This window comes from Leopardus geoffroyi, chromosome A3 (genome assembly GCF_018350155.1).
Source record: "Leopardus geoffroyi isolate Oge1 chromosome A3, O.geoffroyi_Oge1_pat1.0, whole genome shotgun sequence".
NCBI classification, from domain to species: domain Eukaryota; kingdom Metazoa; phylum Chordata; class Mammalia; order Carnivora; family Felidae; genus Leopardus; species Leopardus geoffroyi.
The window spans coordinates 2,160,513-2,186,082 of record NC_059336.1 but is presented as its reverse complement, the minus strand read 5'-3'; the positions used below and the strand labels follow the sequence as shown (position 1 = coordinate 2,186,082).

General features: G+C 58.5%; 1 protein-coding gene and 2 long non-coding RNA genes across 4 annotated transcripts in view; all 3 read left to right on the top strand.

Moving 5' to 3' along the window:
* The window catches only part of CDH4 (cadherin 4), a 542,698-nt gene that overhangs the window by 226,118 nt on the left and 291,010 nt on the right, over positions 1-25,570 (top strand). The window lies entirely within an intron of this gene.
* On the top strand, positions 8,694-9,254 carry LOC123579907. The gene is made up of 2 exons (XR_006703000.1): positions 8,694-8,819; positions 9,069-9,254. It is a non-coding gene; the product is annotated as an uncharacterized LOC123579907 (long non-coding RNA).
* On the top strand, positions 9,615-16,817 carry LOC123579909. Its single transcript, XR_006703002.1, has 3 exons — positions 9,615-10,485; positions 11,478-13,570; positions 13,957-16,817. It is a non-coding gene; the product is annotated as an uncharacterized LOC123579909 (long non-coding RNA).

The following is a 25,570-nucleotide window of genomic DNA, read 5'->3' as shown; positions in this document are numbered from 1 at the left end:
TCCTTCTCACACCTTCCACGTAGCTTCTTCCACAAGGAAGGCCACCCAGGCAAGGTGGGGCGAGGGAAAGACAGCCCCAGGGTGAGGACCCTGGGGATTGTGGAGAGCCGGCGGCTGCGGAAGAGGAGGAGCTCCAAGGAGGAGCGGTCAGACAGCAGGGGGATGAGTGGGGACCCTCTGTCACTGAGCTCAAGGGAAAGGGAGTTTTAAGGAGGAAGAAGGCCGCATGGCAGCAAACTCTGCAAAGCAGCTGAAGAACGCGAGGTCTGCGGCAACCTAGAGCAGCTCTGGGGCCAGCGCTGCCTGAGGCTGCTGTGGGGGAAGGAAGCCCACGCCGGGGGCTGCCGGTCACGGGGGGCCTGGGTTGAGTAGGTATGCCTGCTGCTTCAGCCGTCGTCAGCAACGTCATCGCCAAGAGTGCCAGGACCCTGCAGCATGGACAGCTTGGCAAGCTGTGCCCCGACCAAGTGGCCCGTTGTCCCGCAGGTGTTAGAAGACCTAGGGACCTGAGAGGGCCGACGCCAGGCGGGGGGCTCCTGGCCGCTCCCTCGTTTCTGCCGCCTTTCTCTGCAATTAGAGATGCCTCGTGTGCAGGGACCATTAACGCTGTGCCTCCTGCTGCATTATTGAGCAGACATCCCGAGGGGCCGGAGCCAGCTCCCACTCTTCAAAGGGAATAAATAGGGTGAGGACGTGACCGTGGGTGTTAACTGTGGGGAGCGTGGGCCCTGCAGACCTCGAATGTGCCGGGCCTAATTACCCTCCGCATTAGAGGAGAGGCAGGAGCCTCACGAGGCCTTTGGACCTGCAGGGATGGAACCAAGGATCCTTCTGGAAAATTAACCCCGAGTCTCCCTGACAGGGGAGGACAAGCCACATCCGGCCTCCCAATTCCCAAATAAGCCTCTGGTTGGGCAGTATTTTCTCCAGAATGTACTCTGGGAGGTGTTTCTCCCCATGCTTTTTGCTTCTCAGACAGGAATCCCCACCTCCTCCTGTTTAGGGAGATAAATTGACTGAATGCTAACAAATTTGTTCTATTAACATATTCAGCAGTAGGCAGGCATGAGATAATATAACTCAATTTCTATCTTAAATCATTGTTTTAATCTTGCACTTGAATATCATCATTTAATTTGTACATCCAGCTGGAAATATTGATTTTCAGAGGCATTTATTCTGTGCATTATGTAAAATTCTATTTGCACTCTGCTATAGAAATATTACTTTGTGGCTTAAAATATTAGTGAGATTGTTCCATTTTTTGTTTCTCATTTTCCACTTGCATCTTGTACAGACAGGGGCACTAAGGGACTTTGCTGTAGCTCTGGGAGCGAAAGGGGCCGAATGAAAACCACATGGGGCTGGACTGTGGCCCACGGGAGAGGCGGGGAGAAAATTGTGTTTGCTTGCTTGGTTTCTGTGACCATGTGTGTGTCTTGGCATATGTGTTCTATGTTAATACGGTTGTTTAAAAGCTGGTAAATAGCAAACAGCAGGCCCTCAGACTTACCCCAAGGCCAGGCACCCCGCCAAGCTCCTGGCCATCTGTCTGCAGGCGAGCGAGGGGAGCCCCCAAGGCTGTTGTTCGGTTGGGCTTGGGGTCTGGAGCTGGGGAAACAGCCCTGTGCTTCCACACTGATCAGGTTCTGCTGCTTTTGAGGTCCTTCCCTACACTTGGGCCTTTTTCTAGCCTCTGTCGTCGAAATACCGTAGAGGACGCATGTGGCAGCCTCCACCGTGGCCGTGGCAGGAAGGGAGCATTTATCCCGGATTCATCCAGAAGTTGGCCAATCGAAGACATGAATCCCATCCACCCCTTGGATGCCGACAACCACAGCCATATACACACAGAGCTTCTGCCCTTCAAGTCTGAGAATTTCCTCCAAGGAAGGGTCATCCATCGCTCACATTGCTTAAGCCCCAACCCTAGATGATCTCCCAGAAACCTTGTGACCCAGGCTGGGCGGTTATAATTACTCCCATGTCACAGATGAGGAAGCTGAGGCTCAGAAGCATGATCTAACGGTTTACTGACCTGAGTGGCAAATCAGTGCCAGTTAGACAAGAAATGGGTCCGGTAGACTCACCTGGATCCCCAGCAACCTGTAGAGAAGTAAGCAGAGTCAGGTGGGGGCGCTGGCCACGGGGACACCCCTGGAGGGGCCCACATGGCTCGCCCTCACGTGTACAAATTGAATCCACGGGCCCATGAAACAGGACCACAGGTGCATTTGCTCGTCTCTGCCGATACAGAGAAGACAGAACTGTATTTAAACTAACGGTCGTAATATCAGGCTTAGAAAAAAGATCAATGCATAGTTGTCCAAAAAAACTTTTAAGTAAAATGTTGCAGAAATAAATTATATGTGAGGAAAGTCTAAAACTCGTGACATAGTGTGTGGGGCCCAGTGCAAACTAAAACGCAGAGTCCCTTGTTCACAAAGAGTTGAGAATTTCAGGACAGTGACAGAGAGCGGTGAACACATTATGAAGCCCTTGTGAGCACCGGCCCGGTGCACAGACCTCAGCTGCGGCTGAGTGGGCCCAGGTGAAGTGCTTGGGGCACTTGAGAAGGACTTCCTGGGAGCCCTGCACATGGCCACTTGAACTTCCCTTGCACCTGCTGCTGGTCAGAGAACCCCTGCCCCTCCGTGGATTCAAGGCTGGGAAGCAGGCTGATCCCTGCCAGGACTTTGAGCCACATCCTGAAGGATCAGGGTATTTCTGCCTCAGAGGACCCCCCCCCCCACCCCAGTGAATGCTCCCACTTTCTCCTTATTCTGTTGAGAGAAGATACAGCAACCTTCCATCCCACACGAGCCTGGAAAATCACAGCCGTGTCTCAGCAAGCGGCCGGGGCTCCCCACAGGTGCAGACCGCCAGACCGGCCAGAGCTAGAACTGGACCCGAGGGGAGTCCTGCTCAGGGCAGCGTTCGTGCCAGTCTTCATTCACTCACTCAATGGATGTAGCCTCCCCGGGGAGAGGACCCCCACAGCCACAGCGCCGCCCCTCCCCCCACAGCACGGGGCCCTCCTCCGGTGGGGGTGGGGGCGACTGTCCTGAGGCCAGGACACTTCACTGACAGGGCGGCTCCCACAGGGGAGGAAGGGCTCATGTGCGTTGACGGTCCACAAAAATCAGGACTGGCCCTCGCCCCTCAAATACTGTCTCCTCCTGCCTCCCCGAGGCCTGTGCCTAAGTGCAGTAGGGAAACCCCAGACCTCCTTGGTGAAGGCCATTAAAAAACAAGTAACATTGTGATTAAAATACCCAACCGCAAACTTCTGTGTATATGTGCGGGTGATTGTAGGTGTGTGTCCTACCTGCAGACACTTGCAGCACCTGGGAGGGTCCCCCGGCACCGCGTGGGTGGACGTCAGGGACGCTGCAAAGCAGAGCCAGCCAGCCCGAGGACGGAAGGCTGGAGCAACGGAGAATTCTCCAGAACTGAGGGGAGCAGAGGCCGATGGGCTTTGCACAGCCACGCGCCCTCCCCTCCATGAGGTGTCCCCCCCGTGTATCCGCGGACCCCTCTCCTCTGCACGGAAACTCAACAGCCAGAGCCTCGTGGGGAACAGTGAGCCCGGCCTGTCAAAGCAAAGGATGAAACAGGGCCTCACCGGGTGGAAGCCGGGCAGCCCTGGACTTGGACTCGGGGAGAAGGTCCCCGCGAGCGATGCGGACATCGCGGGGCCGTGAAAGGGGCAGAGTTTTTGTCAGACCTGCCTGTTCTTACCAGCCCTTCGGAGCCAGCGGCTGCGCCCCAGTCACCGCCACCAGGTCTTTCGGGGTCGCGCCCCTCACTGCTTTGCTCTGAAGACTGAACTCACTGCCCACCCCCCCGCCCCCACCGCCGAAGCAACAGCGAGTGCCTCCCTGCCGCTGGCCACGGTCACGGACACAGAGGCAGCCCTCAGCTGGGCACCCAGCTGGCGCCCAGCTGAGGGCTGCGGGGGCCGTGTCAGCGGGGGTGGGGGGGGGTGGCCAAGTGGGCCAAGATAAACCCGGGGCCCATGTGTCGGGAGAACTGGCACATCCATGTATCAAGGCATCCGGTGGGCACCGTGCTCTGGTGCAAATTTTCCTTCGGCTCTCTTGTTGGAGCAGTCTTTTCTCTGGCGGAGGGTTTAGTCTCGTTACCTTCACCCCCGCCAACCTACGGCCATACCTGCTCGTCCGGGAGGACGACACCCTCCAAGTGCACCCAGCCGCCTCCGGGGAGGCCCCCAAGCAACCGAATTGACAGGTGTTTTCACAGACAGAGTTTTGTTCTGCATGGATATGAAAGGATAGAATTAATAGTCCGAGCTCCAACCTGGAGGCCAAACCCGGCCCAGCCCAGCTCTGGCCCCGTCCCTTCTCCCTCTTGCCCCTTGGTTCTCAGTGGCCTTGACCTCCTGGGAGCCAGGGAGATAGCTCACCCCCAGGGCACCCCTGTCCGTGCCCCTCGGGCAGGACCCCTGCGCGTGGTGCATGCAGGCCAGCTAGGATTTCTGGGTCCCTGGCTCCTCCTGCCGTCCTCGGGGCACCGGGTCAGCCCCAGCCCGTCACTGGGAGAGTGAACACGACCCCTGTCTGCCTGTGTGCAGGGAACCAAAGGCCCTCCCCCGCTGCATTGGCACGCCCTGACAAGGACTGCAGTTGCCCCGATATCCACCACGAGTGACTCCCCAGGCCTGGGTCAGACCGTGACTGGGGGCAGCCCCCCGTGCAGACACACCACTTCTCATTGACCCAGCATGTATTTGCTGAGCGGGGGCTCCGGGCTGGGCTGGGCTGGAACACAGGGTCTGGCCCACAAGAGGCCCTGAACTTGCCCCATGCCGAGGGCCGTGATGCTTCGGCTTCCCGCCTGGGCACGGGGTGCTTGGCCCTCGACGTCGTGAAGCTTGCTCCTGTCCAAATGCTGTTGGGGTGCGGGGAGGACCAGGGAAGGGTCCTGATCTCCGTGCCACAGCCCCCCAGGCGGGATGCAGTCCGGGCTCCTGAGCCCTGCACCCCAGGCCCTGCGAACGTCCGCCACCTCCTTCCCCATGTCTGCCGCTCGCCTTTCTCCCCACGTCCAAGCTCCATGCCGCAGCTCACTCCCCACGTGGGCCTCGGTGGCTGCCGGGCCAGGTATCCGGGCACCGGGCACAGCCCAGTTTTCTCTCTTGCGATCAGGAGGTTGGGGGTCCAGGATCAGGTGTCATGGGTGGGTTCCTCCGGGGGCCTCCCTCCTGTCGTCCTCTCCCCTGTCCTCACATGGTCTTCCTCTGTGTCCCTATCTCCTCCTCTTGTGAGGACCCCAGTCCTATTGGACCAGGGCCACTCCATGACCCCATTAACATAGTCACCTCCTTAAAGACTCTGTCCCCAAGTGCGGTCACTTTCTGAGGGGCTGGGGGTCACGACTCCAACACGTGAACCTGGGGGGGGACACAGTTCCGCCCAGAAGTGCAGAAAACTATCCCAGGCCACCGTCGGTCTTGAGTTGGCTCCTGGTTCTCGGTGGGTTCCATCCCGCAGCCCCCACCCCCTGGCACCTGTGCCTGTGATTGTCCCGCAGGGAAGGAGGGAGCAGACCACACCTGCTCCCAGCCACAGCCTCCTCTGCACACATCCCATTGGCCGGAGCTGCTCCCGTGCCACACCTCCTTCCAGGGGCCGTCCGTGCCCTGGGGGGCCAAGGGGAACGGCACCCCGAGAGCAGCCACAGGCTCAGCACGTCCCCTGCCGTTTCCTCCCCTCCCTCTCCTCCCCTGCTGCCCAGCAACCTCAGCCAGGATGGGAGACCGATGGGGTTGTGGTCAGATGAGGATGTGAGGACAGAGGAAGGGCAGGTAACAGACCAAGAGGGACCTCAGAGGCCGAGTTGACACACGTGTGTGGGTCTGGTACCCCTGCCGTGCTGGCGCCTCAAACATGGCCTCACTGGGCAGGTGCTCAGGAAGTGGGCGGAACACGAAAGAACAGCGACATATTGCTTATCCAGCTTTAGAAACCGCAGTTAGAAAGATCCTGCATGTGGTAGCACATTTAAGAAATTGACTTTATTGAAAGGCAAAGAGTTCTATGAAAAGATGTATAAAACCCAGCAAAAAATACCAGTAAATACGGTGCTTGTGCTCTGGAAATTGGGAAGCATCAAGAAACAGTCACAAAACCACCAAGAGCCACGTTTGAAACAGAATATAGGAGGGGCGCCTGGGGGCTCAGTGGGTTGAGCGTCCGACTTTGGCTCAGGTCATGATCTCACGGTTCGTGGGTTCGAGCCCCGCATCAGGCTCTGTGCTGACAGCTTGAAGCCTGGAGCCTGCTTCGGATTCTGTCTCCCTCTCTGTCTGCCCTTCCCCTGCTCATGCTTTCTCTCTCTCTCTCTCTCTCTCTCTCTCTCTCTCTCTCTCTCCCTCCCTCCCTCTCTCTCTCTCTCTATATATATACATATCTGTATAGATATAGATATAGACATATATATGTATCAAAAATAAACATGTAAAAGAAAAAAGAACAGCACAGAAGAACGAATACCCCAGATGTTGATATCTAATCACGGAAAATTCCCACCCCTGTGATGGGTGAGACAGGAGAATGTGCTTTGGGACACATAATGTCAGCTTCTGGTCCTGGGCTTTCAGTCTTCACAAGCTCATATCAGGCGGTGCTCCGTGCACCCTCCCAAGTGCTGGGTGCTGTGGCTGTAACAAGGGGAACGGGCAGCAGGACCTTACAAGTCCCCCATAATGACAGATGAGCTCAGAGCCGCCACAGCTCTCAGTAGGTGCTTCCCACTCCTGTGTCTGACTCTGGGGTGTTTTCCAGAACCTCGATGGAATCGTGTGGTACGGCTGGGTGCCGGCTTATTTAGGCGTCTTCGAGGCTGGCCGGAGGCAGCGTTAGGAATCCTGATTCCCTCGGCAGCACTAGAATTTGGTGGCTTCCTGTGACGCGGTTGACCCTGACCCGTTCCACTAAGGCGGTCATGGCACAAGGGTGTGTGCAGTTGGAACCCCCCGCCAGCCCTCCCCGGCGCTGAGGCTCGGCACACCGGCTCGGCACACCCTCAGGTTTCTCTCTCAATGTGTTCATCACAGACTGTCAAAAGCGGAAGGATGGGTGGGAGGACAAATTTGACGGTTCCCCGTTGCTGCCTAAAATAGCGTATTCACTGCCATTTTCCCCGTGTGCCCGGAAGGTGTCTCAGGGAAACTTAATGTCTTTCCCGCCCTCTCCAGAAAATAATTAAACACTGCAGTCATCATGAATTCTGTATGTATTTGCTCAGGTTATTAATCAAAATGTGGAATTCTCCATCATCTGCTGCCATAGCAGTGGAGTCGATACCTCGTGCAAGTGAGTTAACGTGCACTGAATGTGTATCAATGGAGCACTGGGAGGAAAGCTGGGCCCGAGAGGCCACCCGTCAGACCAGCGACCGAGCCGTCGGGGGCTCACCAGCATCGGAGGGGCCTGGCCGCCGTCGCTCTCTGCTGTTTCTTCACTTGCGTGCCACCGTATGGGGCGCGTTCCTCTTTGCAGTGCATGTACTGCCTACTTTTTGTATCTTTATTTATTTTCATTTTTATTTTTCTGAGAGAGAGAGTGTGTGTGCGCGTGAACAAGAGGGGCAGAGAGAGAGAGGGGGAGAGAGAATCCCAAGCAGGCTCCATGCTGTCAGCACAGAGCCTGACTCGGGGCTCGATCCCACACACGATGAGATCGTGACCTGAGCCAAAGTCAAGAGTAGGACGCTCCATCGACCAGCCACCCAGGTGCCCCCAGTTTTGTATCTTTAAAAAACTCCATAAAGCACTGAAAAGTGCCAGCGACCTCGTAAACACTGGGGTGGCCGCCGTCCAGAATCAGCAGACGTTAATAGACTTCTACGGAAAGAAGATCACTACACGATAAGTGACATCTCCTTCTTTACCAGAAGCAACACTTTTGCCTGTGGCATCTCTCCATCCGTGTTTTTGTACCTTCTCTGTTCTCCATGACGTACGGTACAGAAGCCATGCTAAATTTTGCACAGACTTATCTAAAAAGTGTGTGAATGGGACCGTGCCGCGTCGTACTAGAAGGGGACCTGTTTTACGTAATATTGTTTGGAGATCTCTCTCCGTTGGCACGTAGTAACCCGGTGCCCTTTGGCCGCTGCCCACCCACAAACATGCCACAAGACACTCCCCATTCTCCCGGGGAGGTGGGGTGCAGGGCCGTGGCTGCTTCTCCCCAGTTTCCCGCCTCTGCTCACCTGCAGGGCGCCTGGTGGGGGTGCCCCTTGGATCAGGTGTGGCCACGCTGCTCGCTTTGGGCGATGGAATCTGAGTGGCAGTGGTGTGTGCCACCAAATGTCAAACCATCCAGCCGCCCACGTGAGACCATTCGGGGCCCTTTCCCATATGGAAATTCATCAACCCAAAGCAGCTTGGGACGCCGAGCCAACAGCCACAGGGCAGCCGGCCGGAGGGCTGCCCCAGCTGGAAGTGGAATCGTTTGGGGTTAAGTTCCTGAGGTTTGTGGGCTGGTTGTTAGTGCGGCAAAATACACCCCGTCCTGACTGACAGAAGCCGGTTCTGACTCTGTGTCATTCCGAACAGTGCGGCAGCGCAGAGCATCGTGTGTGACTCCGGAAGAACCCGGATTTGCGCATCAGAGGGCAGTTGTGTTTTTAATTCCCGTGCTGTCGCTCGCTTACTCTCCAGAAAGGCTGTTCCAGCCTGCCGTCCCAGCCGTGGTGGGAGAGTCCTTCCCTCCCCCCCAGCGCTTTTGAGACATTGCGCATTTGCCAGACGGAGGAGCGTGAAGTTAATTATCTCATTGCTTTAATTTGCAGTAGGTACCCTCTTTACGATACAGAGTTAGTTATGAGGCTCCAAAGTATTATTTTCCATGATCACGCAAGTAACAATCCTTTTCGTGGAAAATTCATATTTTGCACAATATTGGGGAATTTTCCATGTTGGCGTAAGAGGAAAAAAAGCCCTCACCAACCGCCAACCGTGTGGATTTTTGGAAACACATGAGGGGTATTATGTAAGCACAACATCTTAAAAGGGCTTTTCTGTTCCTTTTGGTAAACAGCTCTGGCATCAGGAAGGGTGTGCACTGGGGGTTCCAGGATACTCATCAGCGCCTGGCAGGGGCCCCTCGGATGCTTCTGGTGGACTCCAGAAACCATCTTCCAGGTGCCCGTGATTTGGAGAAGCGACAGTTTCTTTTGTTAGTAAAAGTTTGGTCGAGCAATAAAACTGTTGCTAAATTCGCAAATGTCACTTAGCGCTGCTAATTTCTCAGCCGTAATAGGTTTCGTTTGTCACTTACGACATTGCCAAACTGAGCAATATTTTCTTTCTAACTTTGGTTATAAGAATGTGTCAAAAGCAAAACGCGGAGGGCGCACCTGGGCGTGTTGGTGCTGAGATGTGACGTGGTGTGGCCGTGGTCGGGTGTGGTCACACTAGAGGGGCTGAGGCGTCCGCTCCCAGACCGCAGCTGCGGCCCCCCTCCTGAATGGTGCCCGTTACAAGTGACTCTGCAAGGGTAAATGGGCCTTTTGTAATGTTTATTTGACAGGGTTGGTACCTTCCTTGCCCTAACGCTGCCCCGGGGGGTGGGGCGGGGGGGGGGAGGGGCAACTAGAAATCTGTTTATCTGGCTGGAGCTGCTGACGGAACAGCTTTCCAGTAACCTTCGCCCCCTCGGCGTTCTGGAAGGTGCTCTGGAAGGTGCTGAGATTCTGACCTGGGTTCTTTGTGTCGCCAGCAAGAAGCCATTTCAGCTGAGCTAAAAAGAATGTGGCAGGTGCCACGTCGGCAAGGTGGCCTCTTCCTCCAAGACCCACAGCTGGCCTGCGTCTCTGCAGACGGTGGGACCTCCCCCCGGGGGGACGCTGCCCCGTGTCCCCAGCAGAGAGGGACCCAGCCCCAGGTGTCCATAGCCCCCCAGAAGAGAAAGGCTGCTGTTGGCCGGCCTGCCGGGACAGGGGGCGTATGCCGCCTTCTGCCGTGGGCCCCATGAGTACTCTGCCACCGTCTGGGAAACAGGGCATCGGATCCCCGCAGGGAAGCGTGTGGGATGCGTGTCCATCCAGGCAGGAGGTGTGATGGGCGGCACAGGGTCTCTCTGTGTTCATGGTGCTGGGACGCACGGGACTCAGTGGGGACAGGCTGGCCCTGGGACCCCAGACTGCCAAGCTCCTCTCGGCCGGTACCCGACCGAACTCTGACCGGTTCTGGGCAGATGCCAGTGTGGGAACGTTTTGGACGCTGGGGTGCAGCCTGGGTGGTTGAGGCGTGGGCCATGGGCCGTCTTCCCTACTCCCCGACAGCTCACCTGCGGGAGCTGGTCAGTCTCCCTGCTCCTGAGGAAGGAGAGTTTTTATGATTTATAAAACCGAATTTCACATTTAGGGAAGGACTTAGTACTGGGATCTTGGAATTTGGCAAATACGCTCGCTGGGTAAAGTCACGTTTACGTGAAGAAGGAATTAAACGTGCAGGTGAGCGAGGTGGGGCCCTTAGGAAATGATTTGTGCGTGGGTGGGCTTGGGGGACACGGGGCCCCCGCCTCCGAGGGCCCATCCTGGTGGGCGGCACCCGGGGCCACCAGGTGGAAGGCCCCGCCCCCACGAGCCTCACACTTTGCCGACCACCCTGGGGACAAACGCAGCCTTTCTGAAAGGCCAAGCAGTTCTCCCTTAAGTTACGTTGAAAATTACCTTTAAAATGCGAAAAGTGGGGCGCCTGGGTGGCGCAGTCGGTTAAGCGTCCGACTTCAGCCAGGTCACGATCTCGCGGTCCGTGAGTTCGAGCCCCGCGTCAGGCTCTGGGCTGATGGCTCAGAGCCTGGAGCCTGTTTCCGATTCTGTGTCTCCCTCTCTCTCCGCCCCTCCCCCGTTCATGCTCTGTCTCTCTCTGTCCCCAGAATAAATAAACGTTGAAAAAAAAAAAAAATTAAAAAAAAAAAAAATGCGAAAAGTGAGGCCGTGTCCAAAAAGTCTACATTTGGGAAGTGGCAGTAAATGCCGCGAAAGGCCAATGAACATTTCAGAACGCTGCCGGAAGTGTCCTAAACTGTGGCAGCCGGTCCCAGCGAAATGTCCTCTCGCCTTGGGGTCACGGGCGTTGATCTGTCATGGGCACGGCATGGGAGGGATGACGACCGCCATGCGGACTCCCCGCCCCGGCTTCCTGGGGCCACGCTTTCCCCCACCCCCGCCCCCACTTTCCGGAAAGACCCAGCTGGCGACCAGGGTTTGCTTTGCGCAGTCACGGTGCAAACTCCTTTCCCACCAGCCCTCACTGCCCAGATGCCAGAGCCCTCGGCCTCCCAGTGCCGCCGGCACACATGACCTGCCGAGTGTGCGGCATTTTCCAGTCTCGGCTGGTACCCGCTCGGTGGTTCCGTAGAGGGCTCCGGGTCCCCTCCTTTCGTGGGTGATGTTTCCCACTGGAGTCTCATGGGCGGCGGTGTGTTTCTCTTGGCTCCAAGAGCGAGGACGCCAACTGTGTGCAAGCCGAGTTGGGGGAGCGTTTGCGTGCTGCCTGGAGACCCGTCCCGGACGTGACAAGTCAGCCTGTTGAGAGCACTGAAACTCTGACGATGAATCCACCGGCGGGACTCAGGCCTTTCCCCTCCGGAGGAGGCGCCCCTGCAGGAAGAGGTGCCACGGGAGGGCTGGCCGGGCATCCCTCAGGGAGCGCTCGGGGGCCGGAGACACACCCCGAAGCTCGGAGCCGGGCGTTTCCCAGTCCGGGCTCAGGGCACACCGGGCGGGTGGGGCGGGTCTGGGGGACGGCAGACGGGCACCTGCTGCAATGCTGCTGGGAAACCAGCTGCCCCCCCCGCCCCCCCCCCCCACACACACACCCTAGCTTCGCCGTGTCGTCATTTACTCTTTCATGGATTCACTGCACGGACACCTGTGGGCGGGCATCTCCAAGGCTCCTGGCCACAGACATGGCAGGACAGACGTGCTCGCCGCCCCAAGCCCTGACCCTGCCAGGGTAGGTGAGGGACGCCCCAGATCCTGAACCCCCGGCGCCGACAGCCCGAATTCTGTTAGTTCCTCGCACGCTGCATGTACCCAGTGGACATGGTGTGGCTGTGTGTGTCGGCCGCGGGGCCTGGGGTTGGATAGCCCCTCTGTGTCTGCGTCCTGGGGCCGCCGTCGCGGATGAAGAGGCCGCTGGAGGTGAGAGGAGCACCCCAGCTCACGCGCCTGCAGACGCAAGGGCGGCCACCCCTCGAGGAGCCTGTGGCCGGGCCCACGCGGCCAGGTGAGCAGCGAGAACCGTATCACAGGCTGATGGCAGTGGCCGTGGAGGGAAGCTGTTGGAGTGTGGCTGGGGGGCTGTATCAGTGCTGGCAGAGTGGCGTCTCTGGGCCGCTCGGGGAAGATTCGGGACACAGGACGAAGGCTTTGAATGCAGCTTGTGGATGAATTGCATCTGCAAACGAGACTGGCAGGAGACCAGCCAGACTGCGGTTAACAGCTGGGCTTTGGCGGGGTGAGGGGCCCCGGGCCCGACGCTGGCACCCAGAAACCGTGGCCCCTCGAAGGTCACACTCAGCTCTCCTGGGTAACTTGTTGCTTGGCTGGACTTCAGACGCAGGGGGGCTGACACGAGGGGCACCGGGCACTGCCCCCTCCCTCCCTGACAAGACAGGATGAGCCCAGAGGGGGCCCAGTGGGAACAAAGAGCATCGAGTGTGCGTCTCTCCCGTCTCAGCCCCTTGCGGATGCTTATGAGCCCGTCTGCTGACCTGTGGGTTTCCCTTGTTTTGTTTCTCTGGTTTGCTGGCCAGAAAACGGTGGTCGGACCCGAAGGCCCCCACCCGGATTTGCATCTGGTACCCGGCTGGGGTTGGATGGGCTCCTCTCCCCGACGTGGCCGGCGTGGGGAGGGGACCCAGATCAGCTTTGTTCTGGCCAGGTTCACAGACCGTTTGTTTTGTGGAAAAGTCGTATTTTCTGAGGAGGCCAGGTCGGATCTCCCGTGCACTTGTAAAGTTAGAAAATGGTGGGAGACAGGTGTGTACTGGGTGGACGGCCAGAGGTACGGCGCGAGGACTGGGTGTGGGGGGCTCCCGGAGGGCCACAGGCCGAGGCTCCGGGCTGAGAAGGAGAAACGGTATATAAATCACCAGGAGACCCCAGGAGAGGGGCGAAGGTGTTTGCCTAAGATGTTGACATCATTCCCACCCCGTCACCTGCTCTAGGATGTTTTCAAATTTAATTTTTTTTAACTGCCAGGCCAACTTCTTGGGGCATCGTTTTATTCGGATTGGTTCCATTTCAGTGGCTTGAAATGTCTATTAAAAAAATTAAAGCATGATTACATAAATTTAAATTCTTAGGGTGGAAAAAAAATAAATTCTTACGGTATAGCAAATAAATTGCGCCTGTTTTTAAGCAATTCAAAGGGCAGAGTTAGTGCCTTCTGATTATGCAGCCCGACTGCAAGATTTACCCCATGAAGCCTGTTCTGGGGAGAAGCATCACAATGAGGAGGTGGTGAGGAGAGCCACTGGCAGGTGGTTGGAATATCATCCTCAACCTGGCGGGAAGAGACGGCTCTTTGGTAAGAGCACAGGGCTGAAACCTCAGGAGGGTGCTGCGTGCCTCGTTTCGTGGGGTCACAATGGCGGGATGGAGATTTGGGGGCCAGAGCGAGGCCCACAGATAGGGTCCAGGCAGCATCCTTGGTTATGCCGGATCCCGACTCTGCAGAGACATCTCAGCTCAGAGATGAGCTCTGTCCTTCCCTGCTTTCCAGCATCCCGATGGGAAGTCGTTTCCCTTCCGTCTTGAAAAACATGTTTCGGACCCCAAGGCTGAGCCAATGGGCAGGGCGGTTGGTGACAGACGGGGCCCCGGCACCCCTCCCACCTGTCCCATCACAACAGGCAGGGGATCTCCAGCCTTGGGTGGCTGGAAAGGAGTCAGGAAGGCTCTCTGAAACCACAGGCGTCTTCCTGGCGTCCCTCCAAGAACCAGCTCCCAGCTCAAGGAATGCTCTTTGAAAACCTTTGGAAATGCAAACGTGGGCAATTCTTTTTCAAAAATGCTACAGTGCTTTGAAGGAAGTGGGGGGAGGGGTGCAGCAGGCTCCCAGGGAGACGCCGATTTCTTCCCAAACTTACAAATCCAGAGCTTCCATCGTGTATTTTAAGGCAGCCTTTTGATTCCCGCCTTCGTCCATCTCACTGGAAAGACGTCGTCCGCGTCCCTGGCATCTGGATGGTGTTAGGGGGACACGGAGGGCACACACGGGTCTCTCATGGTTCACTGAGGACCTTCAAGTCACGGCTTTTCTGCGTATTTGCTGCGTGATTCTGGGCCGGTGGCCTAGCCTGTCTGAGCCCCGGCCCCTCATCTGTAACAAGCACCCCTTCCCCAGAGGCTGACGCGCTCAGGCTCCGAGGGGACGTTCTCAAGCGCCATCCACGTCCTGCTTGCTCCACAGCGTCGCTGGCACTTGGTGTCACCTCCCTTTCCGTGGTAACCACTGTGGCGGAGACTGAATTTTTCACCTTCTCTCCCCCTCCTCGCCACAGCTCCCCATGCTGAGCTGCCGTTGCCATATCACACCGTGTGGACACGTGCATCCAGTGCTGGCGGCCGGGGCCCCAAGACGCGGTCCTCCGAGATGAGTGCCAGGCTCGGACATGGCTTGTAGGGAACCCCGTCCCGGGGCAGCCAGGTGGGGGGGGTCAGTTGCCTTGTGTCTTTGAAGCCGCCCCTGCACGCGCCCAGGCCAGGGGTCCCCTCCCCAGCGCAAGGGTGGGCTCTCCCCTGTCCGTCGCTCGGAGCAGCCCTGCCCATCTCCGTTTGGGTCCCAGGAATGGAATCCTCTGTATCCGCTTGGCCTTCAGGAGAGACTGGGGTCTGTCCCCAGACCACACCCCTGCCCGTTTCTGGTGTCCTCTGTTTACTCGGGATGAAGCCCCGACCTGCATCTCCTTCAGACACACGTCTTGGCTGGACACCCACCTTCCATGGCGGCCAGTGGATGAGCTGTCCTGTGACCCCTGTCACATGGGCATGGCATGGTGAGGAACACAGAGCCACAGGGCAGCACCTCAGTGCTCATCACCACTGCCAATCAGTCCTGACTTCCCCCTAAAGTCAGATGGACCCAGAAGGAACCTTTCTGTGTGGAGGTCAGCCGTCGGAAGGTGGGGGGGGGGGCCTCAACCAAAAAAAAAAACAGGGAATTTTGCAAGAACCCAGCCCTGGCTGGTAACAGGTGACCAACCAGCTTCCCGCCGCGACTGCCTGGAAAGCCGGAGGCTTGGAAGCTGCACCTGCCCCCCAGCAGAGCAGAGGAGCCACCGTGGGCCTGACTTGTGTATGTGGGCATGTGTGTGTGCACAGGGCACGTGCATGGGGGAGGTGCTCTCACGAAGCACGTTGTGAGCAGCTCCTTCCTCTGCTTCCCCAGCCCCAGGCAGTCCCCAGGCGAGTGACTCCATGAGTATGAATGGAGGTCAGTCCACGAAGCCGTACGTATGTTTCACGGGGTGAGGAACTCGGGGCCTTGAGTCCGCTTTGCCTTCTGTAGGAGCCAGGGCAATGGGGCACGTGACGCGAGCCTCGCCCTCCTGGCAGCGGGTCCTGGGGCAGGTAGCTGGGCGCACCCCTGCCCGGTGACCTCCGGCAGCACGAGCCCCTGCCGCTGGCTGGAACAGACGCCCTGGCGGCTCGGCTGGTCCTCCGGGGCCCGCACCCGCCCCACACCTGGAGGGGAAGCAGCCTGTCACTCTCCACCTTTCTATTCTGTTCACCTCTGGAGCCATTTGTGCAGAGACTTAAGCGGGTTTGATGTGATGAATCACAAATCACACCCTTTATTCAAAAACTCCACATAAACGGCCATGCCGTTTGGGATGGATTGGGCCCGCACGATGAGTTATGGGCTCGTTAGAGTGGCAGGGCACATCCCTTTATCATATTAGGTTTCTTTAAATCACACAGAGCGTTCGTTTTTAGAAACAATTCCCACCCACCTCAAGGAGTCGTCCGTACCGCTCCAGGAAATGTGATGCAATCCCGTTTTTAACGGGATACACATGGCTTGCAGTTGTGTGGTGAGTTGATTCCATTATTTCTTCCCCGTGAGGACAGCCCGTAAAGATTGATTACACATTACAAATGGTATTAGGGACACAGCCTGTGTCTCTTCCTGCCTGTGGCTCTGCGTGCGGCCCCCGCTCCCTCGCTCGGATGTCGCGCCCGCGATGGGTTCGCCCCGGCCCCCCTGCCCGGAGGGAAGTGCATGTTCCTCCCTCTCTTTTCGACGGGGGACCACAGCGGTTCACCAGGGATGGCTTGAGCTTTGGGGTCAAGAACGTGTATTTGGGGATCACTGAGTCTTTGAAATCTGGGTCTCTTCCATGAATACGTGTCGAAAGATCTGGGCAGATGCCAGCCCTGGTCTCTTAGAGGTTCCTGTGACAGCAGGATCCAGAAGGAGGTGGAGAATCACCCAAATGTTTTTAGGATGGGGAAGAAAGGTGCCCTGGAGAGAGGCTCTGGGCGGCAGGGTGTGATGCGGTCCTCCGTGCGGAGATTGTCGTCATCACCACCGGTGCACCTGGGCACTCCTCCCACAGACTTCTGTTCGATATGAGCAGGGCCCCTACAGCGAAACGGCCGGAGTCCAAGCGTGAACTTGAATGCTCTCTCAGCTGAGCCACGACTGCGAGCAAACGGGCGTGGGAGCCCCGTGGTCCGGCACACGGCATTGCCGCCATCTGACAGGCCCGCGTGTGGGCAGCACCCCCTCTGAGAACAAGCGGTCTGCAGCTTGCCCATCAGAGCACCGGTCTTCGCGGTTGCACGCGCCTCGGGTGCGTCGGCCCCGGGACGGTGCGTGGTGGCTCCACGCGGCCGGCCAGGGGTCACAGACGCGGAGCAGCGGTACGCAGGGGGGGGGGGAGGGAGTCGCGGCCGGCCCGACCAGGCAGCCACACCCTCCTCATGCCCTCTGCCTCAGTTTGGGGCCTGATGAACAGAAATGTCACTGGAAATTGATTTTCCGTTTAATCGAAATTTATTTCTGGGTCTTTCCAAATGTAAGGTCATCCTTTGATGAGTTGGTGAGAATTTTTATCAAGTCTCAACCTTCCTTTTGGCTGTCTCTGGGTGTCGTGTTCACGGGTGAGCAGACACCCTCCGTGAGCTAATATCCGTAAAAGTCACAGTTGTGCCTTCACAGGGCAAGCGGATGGGCCGGCGAAGGCCCTTCCCTCCTTCCTTCCCGGCTCTGCCTTCACCAGGCAGCTCTCCCGGCGGGGGGGGAGGCCCTGCGGTCTGAGACAGGGGACGAGGCATGTTTTCTGAAAGGGGCCGGACAGGAAGCACTTCAGGCCTGTGGCACAGAGGCAGCCGGGGACAGCAGCTCGCAAGTGGGCGTGACCCCTTCCCACAGGCCGGGCGGCGGTCTGATGCAGCTCGAGGGCTACAGTTCCACGTTTGGTCTACGAGCCCCTTAGTCCTGTGTGACTTCAGCACGACGGCCCTGGGTCACGCAAGGCTCACGTGCTCCGCGACCGCGGCCTGCTTACGCTAGACTTCGGCTCGGTGCTGGAGGTGAGCTTCTCGACAGCTCACAGGAGCACAGGAGAGGGCACATTCGCGGGGATTCGTGGGCCAGACAGCCGCCACGTAGAGACTTATTCCAGATCGAGCCTCCCCACGTCTGGACGCGCGTGGATTTCCAGGTGTCGGGAAGCACTGAGCTCTGGCGGATTGCCCTTCCTGGACGGATCACCCGGCTGGAATGGGCGGTCTTGTTAACAACACTAATGTGCGACTACCTGTGTTTTAATCACGCAGAGACAAACTCGGGCCGTTCCGTTCTGGCGAAGCGTCGCTAATTCCCGCCGTACGATAACGGTTCGGCACCGGATTCTAGAAATTAGGCCTCCGAGATCCATTAGCTGCGTGGTGCACCGTTGCTAAACGAATGGCTGTATTATTATCAAGGTAATTCCAACCAGATTTCAAGCCGTGACATAAAGTGGCTCTTGGAGTGGGTCGGGGCTTGTTCGGAAATTGCCGGTTCGATGAGAACAGTTATGTTTCCAGGTTGAAATTTTGGTTTTTGTGAAATTCGGAACAGAATTTTACCAGTGTGGTAATAGCATACTCGGGCCACCTGTGATGATCGGCTGATAACGAAACGGAATCTCTCTCACTCCGTCTAGCTGGTGGTGGTTTCTGGCGTAAGATTACCCGGTTCTCCGCGGTGTCCAGGATTCACAGGGATGCTCAGTAACTCCCGCCAGGAATCGTGTCCCTGAGAAGAGTTGACCCGAATCCAGGACCATCTCTCAGAGATGGTCACACTGGCCGTACCTTGCTCCCAAAGCCCGATTTCTGTTCCCCGTACCCACTTTCAGTGCAAACAGGGCCCTGGGGGGGACAGAGTGTGGGAATCAGATTCCCCCTTAGACCCTCTCTCTTGCTCTGAGGCCGAAGGCACAGGAACAGGCACTGTGTGCTCTGTGACCGGACGACCGTCCCCGGAGGCCTCATTGCTGTAACCCCGGGATCGGTCTGTTCCACCCTCCGTCCCGTGCACAGTGTGGTAGGTGGTCCGTGAACATGTGTCAAATGAATGAAGGTCCTGTGTCGTTTGTGCGCTGGGGAGCCCTGAGCGTGCCATGGCCACAGGACCAGAGTCACGCCCCCCTCCCGCTTCCCTCACCAGATGTCAACATTCCCTCATAATGAAAGGTCATTGCCAGCCGGCGCTGAAGGTCTTTCATGATTCTACGAGTGGCATTAACTCATCAAATCCTCACCTCACCTGGGAGGCAGATACTATTACTGTTCCCCTTTCACAAATGAGGAAACTGAGGCACAAAGAAGGAAGACCACCATGAAGAAAGCTGGAGTCAGTATTGACTATGTAAAGGTGGTTAGAGAAACTCATACTGACCTGCACCCCATAGAGGTTCCCTGTCACACGCACAGCAGCGGCCCTCTAGCCTCTAGGGTCTCCTGCTGGCAGGGGTCCCCGTGAAGGGGGTGGGAGGGTCCCCACGGGGGCGGGGAAGAAGGCAGGGGTCCCTGTGGAGAAGGTGGGGGTCCCCATGGGGGGAGCAGAGGCCCCTGTGGAGAAAGTGATGGTCCCAGTGGAGAGGGTGGGGGTCCCTGTGGACGGGGCGGGGGGACCCGTGGAGGGGGTGGCCGCAGCCTGGATGGGTGTGTCAGCTGCCAGCTGGCCCAGCCTCAAGTCCCCTCACTGATGAGTCACCAGCTGTGCTAAGTGGCTTTAAAGATGAAATGCCTTTCTCCCTGTTGGGCAGCCTGGAAACAAGAGGGCAACAAAACATGGTGTGTGCTGGGATGCTGACAGCCTGAGCTGAGAGGAGGGAGGACCCCTGTGTGTCACCGGCACGAGGGAGCATGTGCGAGGGAGGAGGGGGTGTGGTCGCTGTCCCACGGGACAGTTAACGATCCCCGTAGTCATCCGTGCCGTGCGTGGGCCGCGTAGCTGGCCTCCCGGGGTCCTCCCGCCTGCCAGAGCAGTGCTGGTGGGCAGACGCTGGCCCCCCCGGGAGAGCCGAGACCCTCGGGCCCCGCACACCTGAACCAGCGCACCTGTCGTCTGGTGGCGTCTTCTGACTGGCTTCCCAGCCTGACTCACCTGCACTGCCGTCACCTGTTGGCAGCCGAGCCCCCGGCGGTGCCTGAGGGAAGAGGTGCCCGGCCCCACACACCGTGTGCTTGTGACCCCATCACCCAGACGGCAGAAGACCTCCATGTGGCTGCAGCCTGGGAGCCCACGGGCATCCACACAGCAGACAGGGCCCCTTCTCCCCTGGGTGCTTTACCAAGTCTGGGGTAACAGGTTTAAAGGACAGGTGCCTGGGGCGCCTGGGGGGGCTCAGTTGGTTAGGCATCGACTCTTGGTTTTGGCTCAGGTCATGATCTTGTAATTCGTAGGTTCGAGCCCCGTCCTGGGCTCCCCGATGACAGTGCGGAGCCTGCTTGGGATTCTCTCTCTGTTTCTCTCTACCCCTCCCCCACTCGCTCTCCCTGTCTTTCTCTCAAAATAAGTAAACTAAAAACAAAATTTTAAGAGCGGGTGCCTTTTTAAAAAAAATATAGTATTTTGGGAGCAACGCTTAATCAATGCAGGCATTTTTTTTAAATGTGTAAGTGCACGTAACCGTTGTAGTAAAAGTTGTTCCGTGGACGTTTCTAGATGTCGTCCGTCCAAGTGGTCCAGAAGGGGTAGCCCCCGCTGCCTGGGTCCACGCTGCTGCCCACCCCTGGCTAGCCGGTCCTACTGCTTCTGTGCCTTAACTTTCTGGTTTGGAAGGTGGGGACGGCAAGGCCACCCACCTGTGGGACCGTGGGACTTGTGGGCACTTGTCCATCCCCTTCCCCAGATCCCCGAGGGGTTAGTCGCTGGAAGTATCCAAGCATTTCAAGACTCATACTTTCCTTTGCTTCCAGACACAGTTGTTCCTCTGCCCTGAGACCCTGGATGCGTTCGGACTCATCAGCGAATAATTCTCTGTCTCTGGTGTCACACTACATATGGGGAATCGTACCAATTCCCTTCCCATCCTGATCCCCCGTGTGTACTGTGACGCCAGAGAGAAAGACCCGGAGATGGTACGTCAACCACTCCTGTGCGGTGGGGATTGAGCCGAAGCTATGCTAAGTGGTCCCCTGGGCTTAGCCCGCTGGGGTCCCCTCCGCAGCCCCACATCTTACAGCTGAGAAGCTAAGTCACAGCTCAGGTGTGCAATTGCTCCGGGCCACACAGCTAGAGGGATGCAAACCCAGAGCTTCAGGCTCCGGTGCCCACACACACCCCCATCCCCCCATGTCCTGTGTGCAGCAGAATTACGGAAGGGGGTCCGTTCCTTGGGTGTTTCCCACGAAACCGAATGGTGGGCAGGTGCACCTTATCCTGACGGGCTCTGCCCACTGGCTGCGGCCCGGGAGCCAGACCTGCCCTGCTGTCTGTTCTTACAAACAAAATGGTCTTGGAGCACAGCAGACTGTCCTCATCGTCTCTGCCACGAGTACAGCAGAGGTGAATCGTGCTTCAGAGTTTGCAGCCCGCCCTGTGTGGATCCTGCTCCTATAACGTGGGCGGGAAGAGAGGAGCAGACACACAGAACCCCACAAACGCTTACACTGCCTTCCCTGTGCTCCAGAATCAGCCCTTCTCCGGGTTCTGGCTGCTGAAGCTCCCTCTTTCTGGCAAGTGGCCGGGACCGGGGTGGTGGCAATGCCGTCTCCCGAGGTGCTGGCCCACCGGCTGCCGGGGGAGAGAGACTGGGTGTGCCTGGCCGTGGGCAGGGTCCTGGGGCTTCTTGACTATTAGGACAGTGGCTGTCCGAGAAACCCGGCGGGGCAGAGGGGAGCCGGCCACGTGCGCCCTGTGTAGCAGGGGCATCCCGGCGGGACCTGAGCTCGGATCAGCACTCGGGGTCCAGCCTGCAGGGCGGGGAGAGTGGCCACATGATGCTGCGATCCAGACCTTGCGTGGGTGATGAGAGGAATCTAGAATCCACCCAGCCACTCCCACCTTGCCATGGGAATGGTTCTCTGATTTATTATTTTAATTAAGGGCTTTTAAGCTTTAATTTAAAAAGTTAAATAAGCTGTCTTTGTATGTAAATTGCGGCAGAGCGAGTTATCACACAGTGGCCGATGCAGGCTCTGACGAGATAGCACTCTCCCGGCAGGACCCCAGTCGCCGAATCCCCGTGGCCCGATGCCCGTAACTCCACGCGTGGGCATCTCGGCTCCGAGCGGTGATGCCTTTCCTGGGGTGGCCAGGCCCAGCCTGCTTTGGTGAGAGCCGTGCCCCCCTTGCCCCAGGCACAGCCTCTCCTGACCTGCGACATCTGGGCGTGACCTTGTGGGCACCCAAGGCTGGCACTGTCTAGTGGCCTCGTGGAGCTGTTTTTACCCCCGACGCCCCCTTGCTCCTTCCAGGGAGGCAGCCGTATTCAAAACGCAGACGCTTGTGGGGTTACGGGTCAGCTTTCGGTTCCTTGGCACGCTGTAGGAAGGGGGTCCCCGTGGGCACGGAAGGCCACAGGGGGCAAGTCTGCAGATTCCAGGCTCCAGCCGGTACCTCCTGCCTCTCCCTGCCTTGTCCCGGATCTTGCCGTCAGCACTTAGGACACATCCACTCCTGGTTGCTCTCTGCGTTTCGGGCACAGCGGGGCAGGCCAGAGGGTCTGCTCTGGGGCCTTAGGGGCGCCACCACACTCCATCCTCACACCCGTCCCGCGAAACAGGTCCTCTCCCTGCCCTGATGGGTCGAGTAACCGTGGCCCGGTCTCGCTGCCACGAACCTGGATGTCCATGGTTCCCAGCCCAGGCCGCCCCCGCCGGAGTGCAAATGCAGTCCTTCCTGAAGCCCCCTCCTTCGGGGAGCGATGGCAGTGCACTCGCCGAGCCCCAGCTGTGTCCCAGGCACCTCGGCGCCGTGGGATCGTGTGCTCTTGCCCCATAATGACCTCCGTCTAAGGCACTTTGCAGCCGTAGCATCGGGCAGATGTGAAGCTGAAGCCAGGCAGGTTCGGCACCTGTCAAGACGATGCGGGTCCTGCATGCAGCCCGACCTGTTAGGGACCGGGCTCAGCTCCTTCCACAGCCCCCCTCCCTGCGCAAGGTGACGTTCCTTCTGCCCTCCCTCGCCTTCTGCGTCCCATTCCCCCACCTTGCGTGCCCACCTGTCCCCAGTGGCCTCGGAGGAGGGCGCCCATGTCTGTCTCCAGATCTCCACTTTCCGGACGGTGGGTTTAGGGCCATTCTGATCCAGGCGACCTCGTCCTGAGATCCTTGGTTCCAGTCCCTCTGCAAAGACCCTTACCCCAGTCACGTTCTGAGGTTCCAAATGTGCACACAGTCTGGGGACTCTTCACCCCTTAGGCCCGTTGAGCACAGCGCACGTCCTTCTGTGTGCAGCCCCCTGCAAGCACACTCACCTTTGAGACCCTCGGAGCGATCCAGAAAGGCATCGAAGGCAGGTCCAGGGCAGACCCAGCGTCCCTCCTGGAACTAAACAGTCCAGTTCCCAGAGGTAAAGGGGACGGCGGGCGGTGGTAAATCTGCGGGTTTCCTCCACGCGGAGTAACGCTGAGCCTCTCAGATGGGAGCGTGTGTTAGCATTGCTGTCGTCGGAATGAAAGAACAGGTACCTGGGAGCGGGCACCTGGCTCGCCTCCGGGGCACACCTGGGGATGGGCACCTGGGCTGGATGGGTGCCGCCGACCTGGCCTGCGGGCTGTGGCGGAAGGGGCGGCCGAGTGAGCCTGTCCCCCACTGCCTGGGCAGGAGGCTCCCCAGGTCCTGCCCGCCTCCGTTGGAAGCATCCATCCGCTCAAGGCCGGTTCCTGGCGGGTGCTGCCCCTCCCCTCTCACTCACGATGCCTCGGGGAGGGGGGGGCAGCTCTTAGCTGTAAAGGCTGCGTATGTCCCTCGTCCCTATTCAGTCTGCATCACACAGCCAAGAGCAATCATTTCTGTGCATGACACGAACGGGAGCTCGGGGAAGATCGAGCCCAAACCACGTGTGAACCAGAAGGGTGGGTCTGGTGAAAATCCCTCGCAGAGAAAAGCACAGTGCTCCTCCGTCGGCCACCGAGTAGATCGACCAAGTGTGGTGTTTTCACGCGACGTGGTATTACCCGGCCTTACAAAGTTAGGGGATTCTGATAGGGGCTGCGACACACGTGAACCTTGCTCATGTTATGCTCAGCGAGATAAGCCAGACGTCGAAGGACAAATACCGTGTGATTCCACTCGTCCGAGGTCCCCGGAGGAGCCCAAACCACAGCGACAGAGAACAGAGTGGGTGCCAGGCCCTGGGAGGTGGGGTGGGAGTGCCCGGTGGGCACCGAGTTCCAGTTTTGCACAGTGAGAAGGTGCTAGAAAACCAGTGCACGTCGGTTAGCACGACAGTCCCGCGCAGTTAAACACGGTGAGGATGGAGGGCCGCTGCCTGGGGTACCACCTTCTAAAGAGCCCCGAGGAAGAAGGAAGGTCGGCAGGCAGGGCAGACAGCACGCTGGGGGAGCCCTTTGCGGGTCCTGACTTTGTGCAGAATCAGGGAGAGCGAGCTGGTCCAGGGGAGGGCTTCCCGTTCCAGCTGAGCCCTGGGCCCCGGGAAGCAAGAAACCACCAGAGAGGAGCCCACGGAGTATCACCCGTTAGCCTCCCGGAGGAGGGGTGAAAAGTCCCCGTCGCTGCGGCCCCTGGCCCCAGGCGGTGCTGGTGACTCGTTTTGCCATTTGCCTTGGGATTGGCTCATTTCAGAAACCAAAAAAAGTTTGAGCATCTGGAGACCCCAGTGCAAAGACATGTCCCCTGGCGTGGCACTTCTGGGAGAGGAAGATCATCGCTGCTGCTGGACCCGACACCACTGAGGAGGGCGGGGGCTTCGGTCTGGCGAGCGTGTGGGCACACTCGAGGGGTCCTCAGGATGCGAGCCCGACCCCGCAGGCCCTCGTATCACAGATGCGGAGCCAGGTGGGTGGGGCCCCGGGCGCTGTGAGCAGCGGTGAGCACCCCCACGGCCAGGCAGGGAGCCTCTGGCGCGCACCGTTCAAGGGGCCCCCCGGCCGCTGGTGTTCGCTGAGCGGCATGAGCCCAAGTCGGCAGCCGGCAGCCGGGAGCCAGCCCTCCGCACACCCCACGTTCGTTCGCTGCCGTTAGTGCGATTCCTGTGTTACTAGCAAAGGGGGAGCGGCAGCCGCCTGTGTGTTCTGGGCCCTCGTAAGGCAGAGGCCCCCTCACAGCACAACCACGGCTGTGCACGTAGGTAAACTGCACACAGACACGATCTCGGGGAACTCACATCCCGCACAGATGGGAGGGAAGGCTGCGTGCCGATAGCATCTCGCGCACTGCCAGGAGCCCTTGCCCTCCCCGCGGCTGCTCTGCCCGCCTCCCCGCCTCGCCCTCGCTCTGCAGAAGCAGCAGGCGTGGCTTTAATTGCCGCAGCTCCTGAAGGGTCAGGGGGCCCGGGGAGCCGGCCGGCTACAGCTGGACCCGCAGCCCATTAGCACCACCGCCCTGGGCCCGCGCTCCAGGATCCGCCTCTCACCAGCCCGGTGCCCCGTGCCAGCCGCCCGCGGGCTCGGAGCCCTGGCAGCGGCCGCGAAGGTGCCTTCCCTGCTCCTCGTGGCAGGAGCCCAGCCCACACGTTAGATTCAAAAGAGCATCTCCTCACTTGTAACCACGCCAAGGTCAATATTTTCAGTGGGGATCTTGTGCGCTCACCCTCTGAGTCGGCAAACGCATGTGCCTGCCTTTCTGCACGCGAGGATGTGCTGGGGAGAAGGCACGTGAGCCCCGAGGAGCAAATGAAATGAAAATGGATGGAGGTATTTTAATGTAATGGGGGAAACCACGGAGCACATCGGAAACGGCAGCCACAGCCGGTAAATCGCTGCCGGGAGATAAATTTTTATACACAGTTCACGCTGTCGCGTTCAGCCTGGCCCCACCGCCCCCTCCTTCCCTTCTCCTGCCTTTCTCCCCAGTTGAGAATGCCACCGAAATCTGTGCAACTTATTTAATTAGAGAGAAA